Raw genomic sequence first — 13108 nt, forward strand, 5'->3', positions numbered from 1 at the left:
AATTGCGCATAGTTATTCCACCACAAACCACGAACCATGTAACCATATTCCCGGGTCACGGCACCCAGAAACACTTAAATCGATAAACCACCAACACCAACAATGTTGCCAAAAGTCACGCTCTTGAACGCCGATTACAACCGTCGCCTTGAGGTTCGCTCAAGACCATTGGTTGCAGTTTTTTTTTCTCCAACTCCAATAAAAGTAATTTCTCTCCCTTCCAATTCTAAAGGTATTGCCTGGCCATCTCGTACCCAAAATACAATGTAGTGCCGAATTGATGATCGACCATCCATCCATCCATCCCCGGATGGATCTGCAGATCCCACCCAGCACGCGGTAAAGTTGTCTCGCCTGTCAATCACCTGTCGCTGTCCCTGGTTACGCTACAACTGGAGCGTGTAAATTGATGCCCTTTTGAAAATGGCGCACGCGCGCACACACACAGAGTGAATGTGGCCACTTTACATAAAACAATCGATTCGCGTCGGATTTGTAATTTCGTGCAACAATGAATGAAGCTGCTAATGAAGTGCGATACAGCTTCAGATTGGTGTTTCTGTGTTGCGTTTATGGGACGAAGTGCCAATGCTGGAACGTTCCAAGTTTCGCAAACATTCCAAACCTATCAGCACACACACACACACAGAAGATAATTCAAACACAACACCAAAGCGGTTTTACTGTTTCCTACTTTCGATTTCGTCGGCTAACAGCATCGCCGATTGCGATTCTCCACACCCTCAGTGAGGTCTGAACGGTCGAGCTCGAGCAGCGTATTCGGTACGCCTTCACTTTACCAGATCGGGCCTAGCCTAATGAAGCAATTGGAAGCATTCGCTTCCTTTGCCGGCGTTCGAGGTTACGAGTCAAGACGGGTTGAAGTTACGACGAGCGAAATACACCAAGCATCTCAAGTGGCAGCAGCAAGGACACACTGCGGACATCCTAAATGGCCACTTATTGCTTGAGTACGCTGCAACACAAAACCCACCCCGTACAGTAGCATATACACTTCGAACCACCTTCTCAGCAGCTAAAAGGATGCTGAGCTGATGTTCCCAATTTTTGAAGTCCCACTTTAAGCCGGCTGTGTTTTTGTAACGGGTTACAGGGATTCGGCATTGGGCGTACTTACAACGATCGGCGATCCCACTTTGCTTTGGCCAAATTCTTGCTTTGGCCCTGTTTTTGGTTCTCCTGTTCCTTCCCCGGCTAATAGTTGTCTAATGTTCTGTGTGGTTTCCGTTTTCTTTTTCCCCTGTGTTTTTTTCTTCTGGAACCTCCGGACCACTCCAAAACAACTTCAGCGCAAAGCGGTAGACGAATGTATGAACTTGACCTAAGCACCTTAAGCCTTAAGAATTCGTCCATCGTTCGGGTTTGCCTGTTTCGCCGTTTTTTTTTCTTTCCTTTCGGGCTGCCGGTTGGTTGCGTAGTTGCGCACCGGAATGCTCAGGTCCCGTTTTGTACTGTGCCTTCGATTCCCTTTTACGGCGGGTAATCCAATAATAAAACCATGCAGTTGTGTTTTCGTTTCGGGGCTCTCTGAAAGCCCGACGCACGTTGGCGTACCAGGATTGAGTGTTCCTTCGCTGAAGAGCCCAGGGAAACTACCGGTGCGCCACACTTTGCTCTTGTTTTCGGAAGGTTCGTTCCCTGCTTTTATGACACTACTCTGTTTTGCATGCTGTGGACGTGTTTATTTTTGTGCAAGTGTTCTTGCTGAATAACATTCCTTCAGCAACCGGGAATCGCTTAAGAAACAGCCCAAAAAATCCTCAACAAACGGTACTATCTTACTAGACAGCAGGACATAAAGCAGAAGATAAATTACCTTCCCAAAACTTCCAACTCCCCGAAGACGCGTCTAATTTTGCCGCCAACTCGCTAATGATCGTCGATCGATCGATCACTCCGCTACAGACTCCGCTTCAGAACCGCTCACAGCCCATTTGGAATGTACGTCTAGCACGCGAACCTTAACTGACCACGTGTTTACAATTCAAATTCCTACCGCACGCACGTACGCACCGCACAGCAGAACGACACACATTCGACCGGTAAACATTTACCGAAAATTTCGCATAGACGCGCTAAAACTACACCACAACAAACACTGCCACAAGCACACCGAGCACGGAACACGCAGAAACCACTCACAAACGCAGACGGGGATGATATCTACCGATTCTGCGTCGCAATAAAAATCTTCAGCGTTAGAAACTCTTGAAGACACTCATAGACACTGGCGGTCGCCCAAATGATGTGGGTTAGTTAAGTTGCTCAAAAGGGAATACAATCCTTGTTTTCTGCTTGTTGGATTCTTGAACATTCAAACACACATTGTCACCGTACGGATCACATTTAAACTCACCCTATACGTTCGCCTCTTCCGATAAGCTTTAAGTGCCTACGCGAAATAACGCTTTTCGGAGACGCACAATTCGTTGAAATCGATTCGAACGATCTTCTTGACGGGGAAGGGTTTTGATCACGATCTTTGGGCGTTTTAACCGCTTCTCGTGCTTGAAGTTCACTACGCTACGCACGCCGCTTTTTTCGTTACCTACGCAACCGTGTCTCTCGGAGAAACTGAACCGCAGGGGTGAAACGGTTTGTTGCCAGAGCTGCGTTGGAAGCCGTACGATCGCTCTCCGATGGCTAGGTGAAGTCTCTCTCTCTCTGGCTGTGAGCATAGGCAGCATAAAAATGCGCTTAAGCAGGGTTCTTCTCGCTTTTACACATTCTTGGATGTAAATAAAAATATACTGTAAATAACCGCGGGGCGGTCTGGTGGCCGAGGCACAAATCCATGCTTGGAACGAATCGCCAACTTGATGCCCAAATAAGATGTCTCTAATCAATTTTCAATTCTTTTAAAACTCGGATAAATAAGTTTAAAGTATCAGAATAATAAATACTGATAATCTCTATTGTTTGAACAATACAACAATTCAGAAATACACACAAAAAATATAAATATTCAAATAAACTGTTCCGTCGATGAGCACCAGACGACGAACCCTACCCTTTCCATTTATTTTGAGCCAACCCGCTCTCTTCTGCTCGATTCCTTCTAACCTCTCGCGAGCTTACATTTTCATTCTCTTTGAAGTTTTCCAGCAAACATTTTCTCAAGGGAATTTTCTACTGCCGTACGTGTGTGCTGTTGTGTTTTTTGTTATTTCTTTCCCATAAATGTTGCCTTCTGTTCGAGCTTGAAATTGTACAGAAACACCGGTGGTAAGGATAAAACTGATAACTCAAGCAAAAAGGGTCGTTCCGCATGGCATGTCACGTTGTGATGCTTCTTCTTTATAAGAAACAGACCCAAGACAGACTTCAGCAGAAGAAGAAGTTCCTCAGCCAAGAGAAGCCGGCCATGCAAAAACGTTGCATAACTTCCACGAAGGCAGAGGTCAGCCGCGGCTCGCAAACAGTAAAACCCTATTAAAACTCGACCACTTTTCATTCGGTCCGGACATTTGTTTCCGCAACAGTCTGAAAGACCCGGGGAAAAAGAACTGCACCACATTGAGGGATGTACGATCGCCAACTGGGCACCGGTGTTGCAATCGAAAGCAACTGCTCCAAACACACACAGCGCGATCGTTTGCTTCCCGGGACCGCCAACCTTCGTCGATCACCAGTTCCCTGGAGAGCTCATTTGCTGCCGGACAGTGCTGGAGACGGCTCAAGCGCTCAAGAGGCTTCTCCACGCTGGAATGTCTCAAAGGTCGTACCGTGCACCGTCATCTCGCACGCGGACTCTCGAGCACGTCGAACAGAACCGAATCGCTTTGGCGTCACAAACAAAAAAAAAACGTCTTTTGCAGCAGTTTGCGCCTCCAATTCTGAACCGTCCCTAGCAATCGGCCTACCGTAGATGGGGTTACCGTGGCAACGATGCGATTTTCTGCACCGAATGTCAAGACCCTTCTCTGCGCCCTGTCTTCCCTACCATTCGGATGAAGTTCTTGAGTCTTGCGTCAAATCCACCCGATCGTATGGTCGAGATATTCCATTGAGCAGGCTGAGGTGAGAACCTTCGAGAGAGAGTAAGAACCAATGCTGAAATCGGCCCGAGACATTGTGACTTGGTGGTTAGAAGCAGATCGTTTTCCCTTTTGCCTTCAGCATCTTGCGAACCGTCTAACTCGGACCGGAGACGAACATCATCCCCGGTGGGACCTTCGAACCGGATCGTGACGTACAGAGCGTTTCTTGCTCTATCTCGCTCTCGCGCAATACCTTCCACCAGCTCAGATCCTCCTCGGGTGCCAGGGAACCCTGCCAGCCAGCCAGTCACATTCCTGACCTTCTTCCCAAGTGCATCCTTTTGTTGGGCCCCTTAATGTTTCATGTCCTGTCGTGCGCAACCGTCGAGACGGTTTGCCTCTCTGCGTGCTACCTTCGCTGCGGTGCCCACCGCTTTATCCCAACTTCTGCCGAGCTTTCTCTTTCTTTAGGTATGTTTGGTGTTTGCGTACGGTTCGCTTCAGTTTGGAGATGTCTTCAGGAGGAAGGATCACCTCATCATCATCATCATTGCCACCAGCATCTTCAGGGGTAGGGATAAGTTCTGTTCAGGTTGCACTCACACGGCGTGCAGGGTCTTTACAGGGCCCGCAGGATTAAGGGGCGAATCCTTACAATGTCCGCAAAGGTCAAGGGAAGCAGTGGCTGGGAAGGTGATCCTTTAGGTGTGGAGGCTCGTAAATTTCGGTACAAATCTATTGAGCGACAAACTAATTAAATGCTGGGAACGAATTCCTTCAATCGCCTCCGGACAATGAGCATTAACTCAAATCATATCGTTTGTTTAGATGGTTCAGTAGAATGGCTCATCGAGAATTAGCTGGAACTTTGTAGAGGAACAGGTCCTTGTAGTTCTTCCTAGTTCAGTTGAGTTCGTCTCCAAAAGCGAATTATTTACTATCCTCGACTTCTAGACACATAGCTCATTCTGGAAGATCTGCTCACTAAATTTCCCCCGACTTCAATTAAATCTAAACATCTAAATCACTCATCATTCTCCTGTGTTTTCTTTTCCTCTCCCTAATGGTTTTAGGCTACCGGTCTTCCCTGAAATTAGACCACAAAACTCGCAGGGGGTATGCAATTTACAGCGTACAGCTGTCGGAAGTCTAGAAGAACCTTTCTCCCGTGTGGTACGGCAGTGACTTTTGGACCCTCTAAAAGCCAAGCATACAACTAACCATCGCATTAGTCGGTCGGTGTAACGAGCTGCTATCACCGGTGCCAGAGCTGTTAGGGAAAAACTTTCATATGGTAATTTATTTTCCGTCACCAAGATTTTTTTTTTATGTGGATAACCACATCCACCAGCTGTGGCATGTTTACAAACACAATAAATCGAGCCGAGGGTGCGTTTGGTAATTTATGGGCGACAACGATCTGCTCGGTCGCTGGAATGTGAAGATCTCATCTGGTGGAAAACTTGTTCCATTTTCCATGCATCACTGGATTGCTGGTAGCTGCTGTTGGGTGTGATTGGTGTATCGAACGTTGTTACTGGTTTATTGCAAATTGATGGACTGCTACTACTTAGGATTCTCCATACTAACTGTCACTCAAGCCCGTTTGTTTACATTTATCACCAACTGTCAAGCTAGCTCCGTTTGAACCGTTTTTGTTTACAAACATTTTATCCATGTTAAATTACAATTTTACACAGTGATCATACACACAAAAAAACACTGCCACAAACGAAGACGACCTCCGACGATGATGATCACGCAACCGATCATGCGCGAAATCCCTTTTGCTGGCTCCAGATTTTCTGCTCCCATAACTTACGCCTCTGCCCGGCTTCCCGTGGCCAGATTTTCCATCCCCAAAGTGTGTTTTTGTTCTCCGTTGGCTGGATGTTACAGTACGGCGGTAACAGCAATACAAAAAAAACGCAGTCAGAAAATAAAGTACAAAGCCGAAACAAAGACTATTATGTTTTGCCGTCCCCGCGGCAAATAAATTCCGTTCGGGGGTTTCTCGCCCCAGCGTCTCGCTTCTCGGCTTTTGATTTCAGCTCTATCTTATTGAATTTCGAAACAGAAAAATCTGTACCCATAGTCACAGACACACACACTGACGCTGAGTCGCAAACGCCATCTTCTTCCAAGCCCGAAACTCGTGGTTAAACGGTGGTTGTTCTGTCGCTTCTTTTTTTGCTGCTGCGCCGTTGTTGTTGTTGCTAAAGCCGACCCCGTTTGCAATTGCTCTGGGGAGCATGGGACGTTAAAGAACCCGATCGGGGCGGATGAAGAGCATAAGAAAAAGTATGATCTTGGCCTTGGTTTGCCGGTTGGCGCATTGTTCTATTCGCGCGCGCGCCACCTTAACATAACTCTCTCTGCGGTCTGCGGTTCGTTCTCTCTCTGCGAAGGTTCTCCGAAGGTATCGGTTGAAAGTTTGTTAAAAAGTGAATTTATTCTGACTACGCGATGCTAGAAGGTTTTCCAATAAAGGGGACCTATTTTTTATTAATAACTGGTTGATTTAGCACGGTTCTAAATAAGTTTTAACTGTGGGGTGTACTTCATGGGAGCGGACACCGGCGGTGGCCCCTGTTTTCATAAAAAATAATCCTCTTTTAGACTATCTGGACTTGATCCGAAGATCTCAAATCCCGAATCTCGCATTTCAAGATTAATGATCTCGATTGCGTATCACGAATCGCCAGATCCCGGATCCCAAGATTCCAGGACCCTGTATTCCGGTCCCCAATTTTCCAAGTTCCTGGATCCCGAATCTGAGGAACCCGGATCGCAATACCTGTATATTCTTCGCAGGAAAGATCGCAGGATTCTTTAACCCAAGATCCCGAAGATCCCGGATCCCAAGACCCGAAGATCCTGATTCCTAAGATTCCACATCCCCAGGCGCTGGATCCAAAGATCCTCGAATCCAAAAATTCTGGATCTGAAAATCTCACATCTCAAGATCCAGGATCTCGGATCCCGAATCCTGGATCCCGGATCACAAGATCCTAGACTTCGGATCCCTGATCCCAGAGTCCATCACGCCTATGTCTCCTTGTCTAATGCTTTGTATTGCCTACCAATAGATGGTGTTTTTGATCACAATTTGGTATTATCCATCATTTTCGAATGAAACTTCTTCGAATAAACAGATCCACAAGAAAACCAAACACACGATCTGCTCTTCAATTGGAGCAAACCGGTTCTACACTGTCCTACAATGCGTTTTTCTACTCCACGAGTGTCTTCCTACCCCTTTTAGTGCGTCCAGCTTCCCACTTTGGTGCTTTGATAGGTTTATGACGTTGATAATCGACTCACTTGCCACCGTGCCCGTGTGTCGGCCTGTACTCGACGGAAAAACGCACCAAACAACGGGCACATCATTGCATGATCTCATTCCTTGCTGGAAGCTTCCATTGAAACTCGGCTCCAAGACGTACGTTGTTGCGATTTATAAGCCACAAACGGAGGGAATAAAGGGACCACCTCCTTCGACCAGCTACCAGCCCTTTTTCGACCGGCTTCCTTGTTTGCTTGTGATGTAAACATTCATTTCCGCTCTCTCTCTCTGTATCCATCTATGTAGCTCCTTGTAGGCGATGTGGTCAGAGAAAAGGGCACGAGACCACCGATACGACTCCCACGACCGGTGACAATTATGGAACCTACCAAACTACACCGATGTCTCGCTGGTTGCCTGAAACCCTCGCGCGATCATGCGCCCACCCTAGACATTGTCTCCACTCATAACGCTAGATGTCATTCCGATCGACAAATCTGTAAAGAAATCCAGCGTTTGCAATCGATACCGAAAAGGGGGAGCGAAATACACATATGAGCTCTCAACGGGCACGGCTTCCTTTCAAAGCTGATTGATTTCGCTTTCGCCCGCTCGATTTTCACCCGCCCCGGGTTCGAAGGGAAAGAAATTATGCTTGATGTGTGTAAGTGTACGCCTACAGAGGAGTGCTGGCGATAGGAGAGACGAACGAGTCACTGAAAATCGCACCCACAAAAAAGGTTTGGAGTGGTTTCCATCATTCACTGTTTACAGTGAACCCGGTGCAAGATTTATATCCGCATGCAAGCCGTCTCTGGTTGCGTTTGTTTACGATATGTGTGCCAGGGCGGTGTGCTGCTTTGGTGTCTTTCTTTGTGGAGGTTGAATTTCATGCGAATCAAATCTTAGTTCACAAACTCGAGCTGCAAAGTTGAAAAGTGATTCCACTTAGTTTAGAGTCGCTAAAGCCTTTCTCTAAGTGATGTTGTACCAAAATCTGCCAGCAGCGGTTCTAGAGTTCTTCATCAGGAGAAACGGTTTGCAAGAGCACGATCGCTCGCGCCTGAGCGTCATGCCCACTAACCCTGGAATGCGTATAAATAATTTATAAGGACAATCCCACAACCAGTCCACAGCATTCAGCATTCTCCGCAGCATTTGAGGTCGTCGTCATCGTCAGACCTTGAACGGTTTTTGTTCCTATCCTGCCCTAGCATGCTGTCTAGCAAGCGTGCTCATTCGGTGCCCTATAGTTCTGATTCGAATTCTCGACCCGCTGGTATGCTTTGCTCTCGTTAACTTCAAACTTTGAAGATCTCACCAGCGTTTCCGCTCGCACATCCGGAAGATCATCTGACATCTGACTTCTGCCTTTTTGGTCCGAATGCTCGCCGTGGTAATCTGAAACCTAATAATGCTGGTTCCCCTGCTCTCACAAAAAAATCTCATCATTTTCGCCAAACGGATATCCCACCCTGGTACGGCGGAGAAGGTGTGTGTACACCGTACTTCCCGTGTGTCGCTCCGGAAGTACGCGCGGAAATCTCCTACAAATGGTGTGGCGCTGTTTGCCGTTCGCCGGAAGGGCGGAAGTGTTTGTTTTTGGAGAAATTGTGTACCGACCACAACCACCCCACATGACTCACCCGGACCCGACTTCTGTGTGTTTGCTCTCATACCGATGCGGAGAATAATGGAGCTGAAGTAGTATGGAGGTTGTAACGTGATCTGAGATTGTAGTGAGCAAACGTTGTGCAAATACTTGAAATAAAGCTGAGGGATAAACAAAATATTGCGTAGGATTCCAGGTGGTCTTAACGGCCACTTACCGGTGTTTGTGTGTGTGTGTTTGTGGCAAGGATGATGGATGGTGTTTCAATCGTGTCCCAGATCTCGTCACTATCTTCGAGCTCTGTATCTCTGCAGCTGGAATAATGTTTGGGCTTCCGATGGGCAAAACCATATTCACTCACCTTTATAAATGTCCTACGTGATTATGAAGTTAAAATTGAATTAAGAATTCGAGTTTGAGAGAGAGAAAGTACAATTTTTCATGAATAATATATCTGTCAGTGACATCATCATGAGTGATCTCCTGAACTTTGTCTTCGAGATTTGGAACTTTTTTCTCCGTTTAACCGTCATTTCGAATGGCTTAAGTCACCTTCCCAACCGTCCGTTCTGGAATTATTTATTCTAGATGAAGTTCCGAGATTGCTTGCCGGCGTGCCTCATCCAAACAACACCTTCTTTGTGTGGCTGCATCAAAGGAATTCCTTTCCACATTCGCGGCCCATGGCGTCCTGAGTGCATTCGTTCGCCTCCTCCCCCTTTTTGTTTGCTTACATTATTGGTACAACAAACTAATGGCCGGCCAACTGCCGGCGAGAGGACGCCAGGAACCAGACCTCCAACGAACCACTTTGTGCACACAATTTCATGCACAATTTCATCGATTAATGACCGATCGTGCACAAACCAGACACGGCGCAGAACGCACAGTTCTTCCGTCATGGTTGGCCACCAATTTCTCTCTCGCAGTGGAAGCAATTGTACGGTACAGATCGGCTACGCAAGAACAACGCTCGAGTGTCACTTTGACACGCTCGAGTCTTTGGCGTCACTAAAAAACCACTCCTTCCTGTGTTTCGCCGTCCGTTAGACGATCAGAGTAAATCAGTCCGGTGAGACTGTCAAGCAAGGCCTCACTGCTTAAATGTCCCATACGCTACCTTCAAACTGTCGCCACGATGTCGCGCGGGACCATTTCAACGCGGAACTGGAGCATTTCCAAGCACAATATGATTTATGAAATGTGACACCTCCAAATGTGACTCACGACACGGCACGCCGCCGTTTTGACGGACGGGCTCATTGACACCGTTCGATGGGACGTACAAATCTAGGGTCACCTATAGGGGGATGTCTAGCGCCGCCATCGAGTAACTCAATCGAAAGGAACGCCCGAACACGGCCGTTCCTTGATCATTTGATCCTTTGACCCTTTTCGCTGTCAAAGGGGTTTCTGTGTGTGTGTGTGTGTGTGTGTAATTCGATCACTTACCAGACTCGGCAAGACAGTAGCCGACCACGGTTTCTTCCAGTAATGAACCGGTTAATATGTTCGGGAGATCTTGTAGGAGATCGAGAGACGAGTGGACCGAGTTGGGGCCGGGAAGAAAGGGTCAAAGAAAACAAACTAATGAGCTACGAAGCAAAGCGATATGGGATGGGTCATGCCTAGGGAGAGAATTATTATTGGTTTTCACACCATTATATTGAGGTTGATTGATGTTTACGCAAGATTGTTCCGGAAATTGTTATTTTGGTGTTAAAATTTGAGTGTAATCCGATTTATATGCCACGCTTAAAGTATTACAGGGTTCGATCGATTTTTTTACGTTAAGCTCCTAAAGGTATGCAAGTTTTTAAGCAAACCTTTTTTGTTTTTATCTCATACTTAATCCAGTGTTGGCATTTGCATTGTTTTTGCATTTGCAAATGCATTTTGTCTGCATTTTACATTTATTTTTTATAATAAGTGTTTCAAAATTCCTTAGCAATAGTTTGAATAACAGACTGGTGTTAGCCGAACTGCTAAACGCTGCTGAAAGTATGCAATTTGCTTTGCAAATACACGATTTAATAAGAATTTCAACTTTAAAGTCGTACAGGGATGTGTAGAATTTAATGATTAAATTAAAGTGAGAAAAAGGAAATTAAATAGTTCCTGAAAGTATGCAATCTGCATGACAAAATGTATATCTATCCGGTTTTAATATCATTTCAATGATCTATGGATAGATTTAAGCTAAATAAATCTCAAAACTATAATCTTTCGCTCGTGTATATTCTTTTTATTCGTTAAGCTTATACATTTAACATTCTTTCCGTATATTTCCACAAATCACTTCCTTAAATATGTGGAAGTGGCACTGTCTCTTAAATTGAATCCCTTAAACCAACCACCATATTCATCATCATCATCATCATCATCCAAGTAACCGAGTGTGAGCACACTTTACGCGCACAGAGCAGATTGTGAATGAAATATTAACGCACCATTCCCGGGAAAGTCATCGCTTATTGTTTGGAACGGTCTCTTTTTTTCCTTCCCTGTGCGACATTTAACAAAATCCATGCACGCACAATAGTAAAACGCTATGGAAGGAAATTAGGAACCAACGGCTGTGTCATGTGTACGGCCACAAAGCGCAGTGAAGAATGGGAACGATCGGAAGTCTTTAGGAAGAAAAACGAGGTTTTAAGTCGTGAAAAGACGCTTTCAGAAGACAATTGAGAGCAAACGGGAGGATGGATGGTGGGTGTCGTTAAGTGTGGCCGGTAGCAATTGTAACAGTTGGGTGGAATGAAAATGAAATCTGGAAACGAGTTGAGGAACTTCAGTACGTTACAGTTTGTTTAAATTGTAACATTTTATAGTCTTATGTATTAGACGAGATTTATCGAAACCAAGTTCTTGTCGGGGAGTTGTTTTCAAGTGATTCCACTTCTGGACCACAATTTCTTAAGCTGTCCAAATACTGTTTGCAATCTCGTAGGTTGTGACTAGGAATTAAGTCCCGTCCATTCCCCTTCCCAACGTCCTCCTTTCTTGAAGTTCAACTCCAAATAGGCAAATAGCACAGGGTGGGAGACCTTCTTAAAATTGCTACGAGATGAACGCGACAACCAGACAAGAAGAACTCTCTTTCAGCGCAAACAAAAAGACACACCACTGACAGCCAGACACACAAACAGCACGCTCAGACTCCTCCAACGATTCTTTAGCGATCGTAAAGACGAACCATTCGTACATCCATGCCGAGGTTTATGCACATTATGGAAATCGAGTCCGCCCAACGTTTGCTCATTCCACCTCATTCAAAAGGCAATTCCGCCCTTCACCAAATCCACACACGCTTGTATGACCAATTTCCAAGCGATCTAGAAACGATCTACGACTCTCTTTCCCTCTCGCTACGAAACGACAAAAGGGTAATTGTTTCTGCACGTTCGGGCGTGTGTGTGTGTTGTCCCTGTTGTTTCTACACTGCGTCGTTGCTTGTGATTCACCTTCCGACCCATTAGATCCGATTGGTAGAACATCAAACACGGCTGACGGATGGTTGGGGGGGCTAGATTTATTCACCCACAACCCCCGGTCGAATCGTTTAGCGTTCGGGGGAACACTTGGAAATGCGATTGATCCACCCGGGAGGAGAAGTTCATCAACATCAACATTTTCTCGTGCCAATTGCAAATTCCACGATCTCGCGAACGTGCGAGAGCTATTTCGTGAAAAGTGGTCGACCGAGAGTGTGGCACCGGGAACACACAAAAGGCCACAACGCATGAATAAGGGGAAGGTGTCCACGGTTGAGGTGTGAAATATTACCGATCTATGCTAATTGCAGTGCGTGAGCGAGTTGAGCACGTGCGTAGGATTACAGCCTTCGGAATGAAGGGTAAAGCTCTACGGGTATGAATGAATAATGAAGAAGGACGTGACGAATTTAGAAAAGAAAAACATGAAAATACATTACAAAATGAGTAAAAGCAACACAATGTACATTGCGCACGTTTATACGCACCTTAAGCGTTGTCGGATTGTGTGTCGGAGACGAACGAACAACAAAAACTTCTGGTTGCATACCTTCGGGCGTATTATGTGCATGCGCCCAAAAGTATGCAATTACGTGTTTTTTCTTTCAATTTCACTGTTTATTCGAAAACAGAGGAACGGTTCTTATTCAAAACCCTCCTTTTATCATATTCCTGCACTTTTTCCAATGTTTTATGAATAAAGCAAACTCGTTTC

General features: G+C 45.8%; 1 protein-coding gene across 1 annotated transcript in view; it reads right to left on the reverse strand.

Annotated features, from left to right (window-relative positions):
- The window catches only part of LOC118513654 (mediator of RNA polymerase II transcription subunit 15), a 43179-nt gene extending 40584 nt beyond the window's left edge, over nucleotides 1–2595 (reverse strand). The window contains exon 1 of the mRNA XM_036059739.1: nucleotides 1838–2595. The gene's annotated coding sequence lies outside the window, so the exon portion shown is untranslated. The remainder of the gene's footprint in view (nucleotides 1–1837) is intronic.
- Nucleotides 2596–13108: the final 10513 nt, after the last annotated feature.

The sequence above is a fragment of the Anopheles stephensi genome, chromosome 3 (assembly GCF_013141755.1).
Source record: "Anopheles stephensi strain Indian chromosome 3, UCI_ANSTEP_V1.0, whole genome shotgun sequence".
In the NCBI taxonomy this organism is placed as follows: Eukaryota; Metazoa; Arthropoda; class Insecta; order Diptera; family Culicidae; genus Anopheles; species Anopheles stephensi.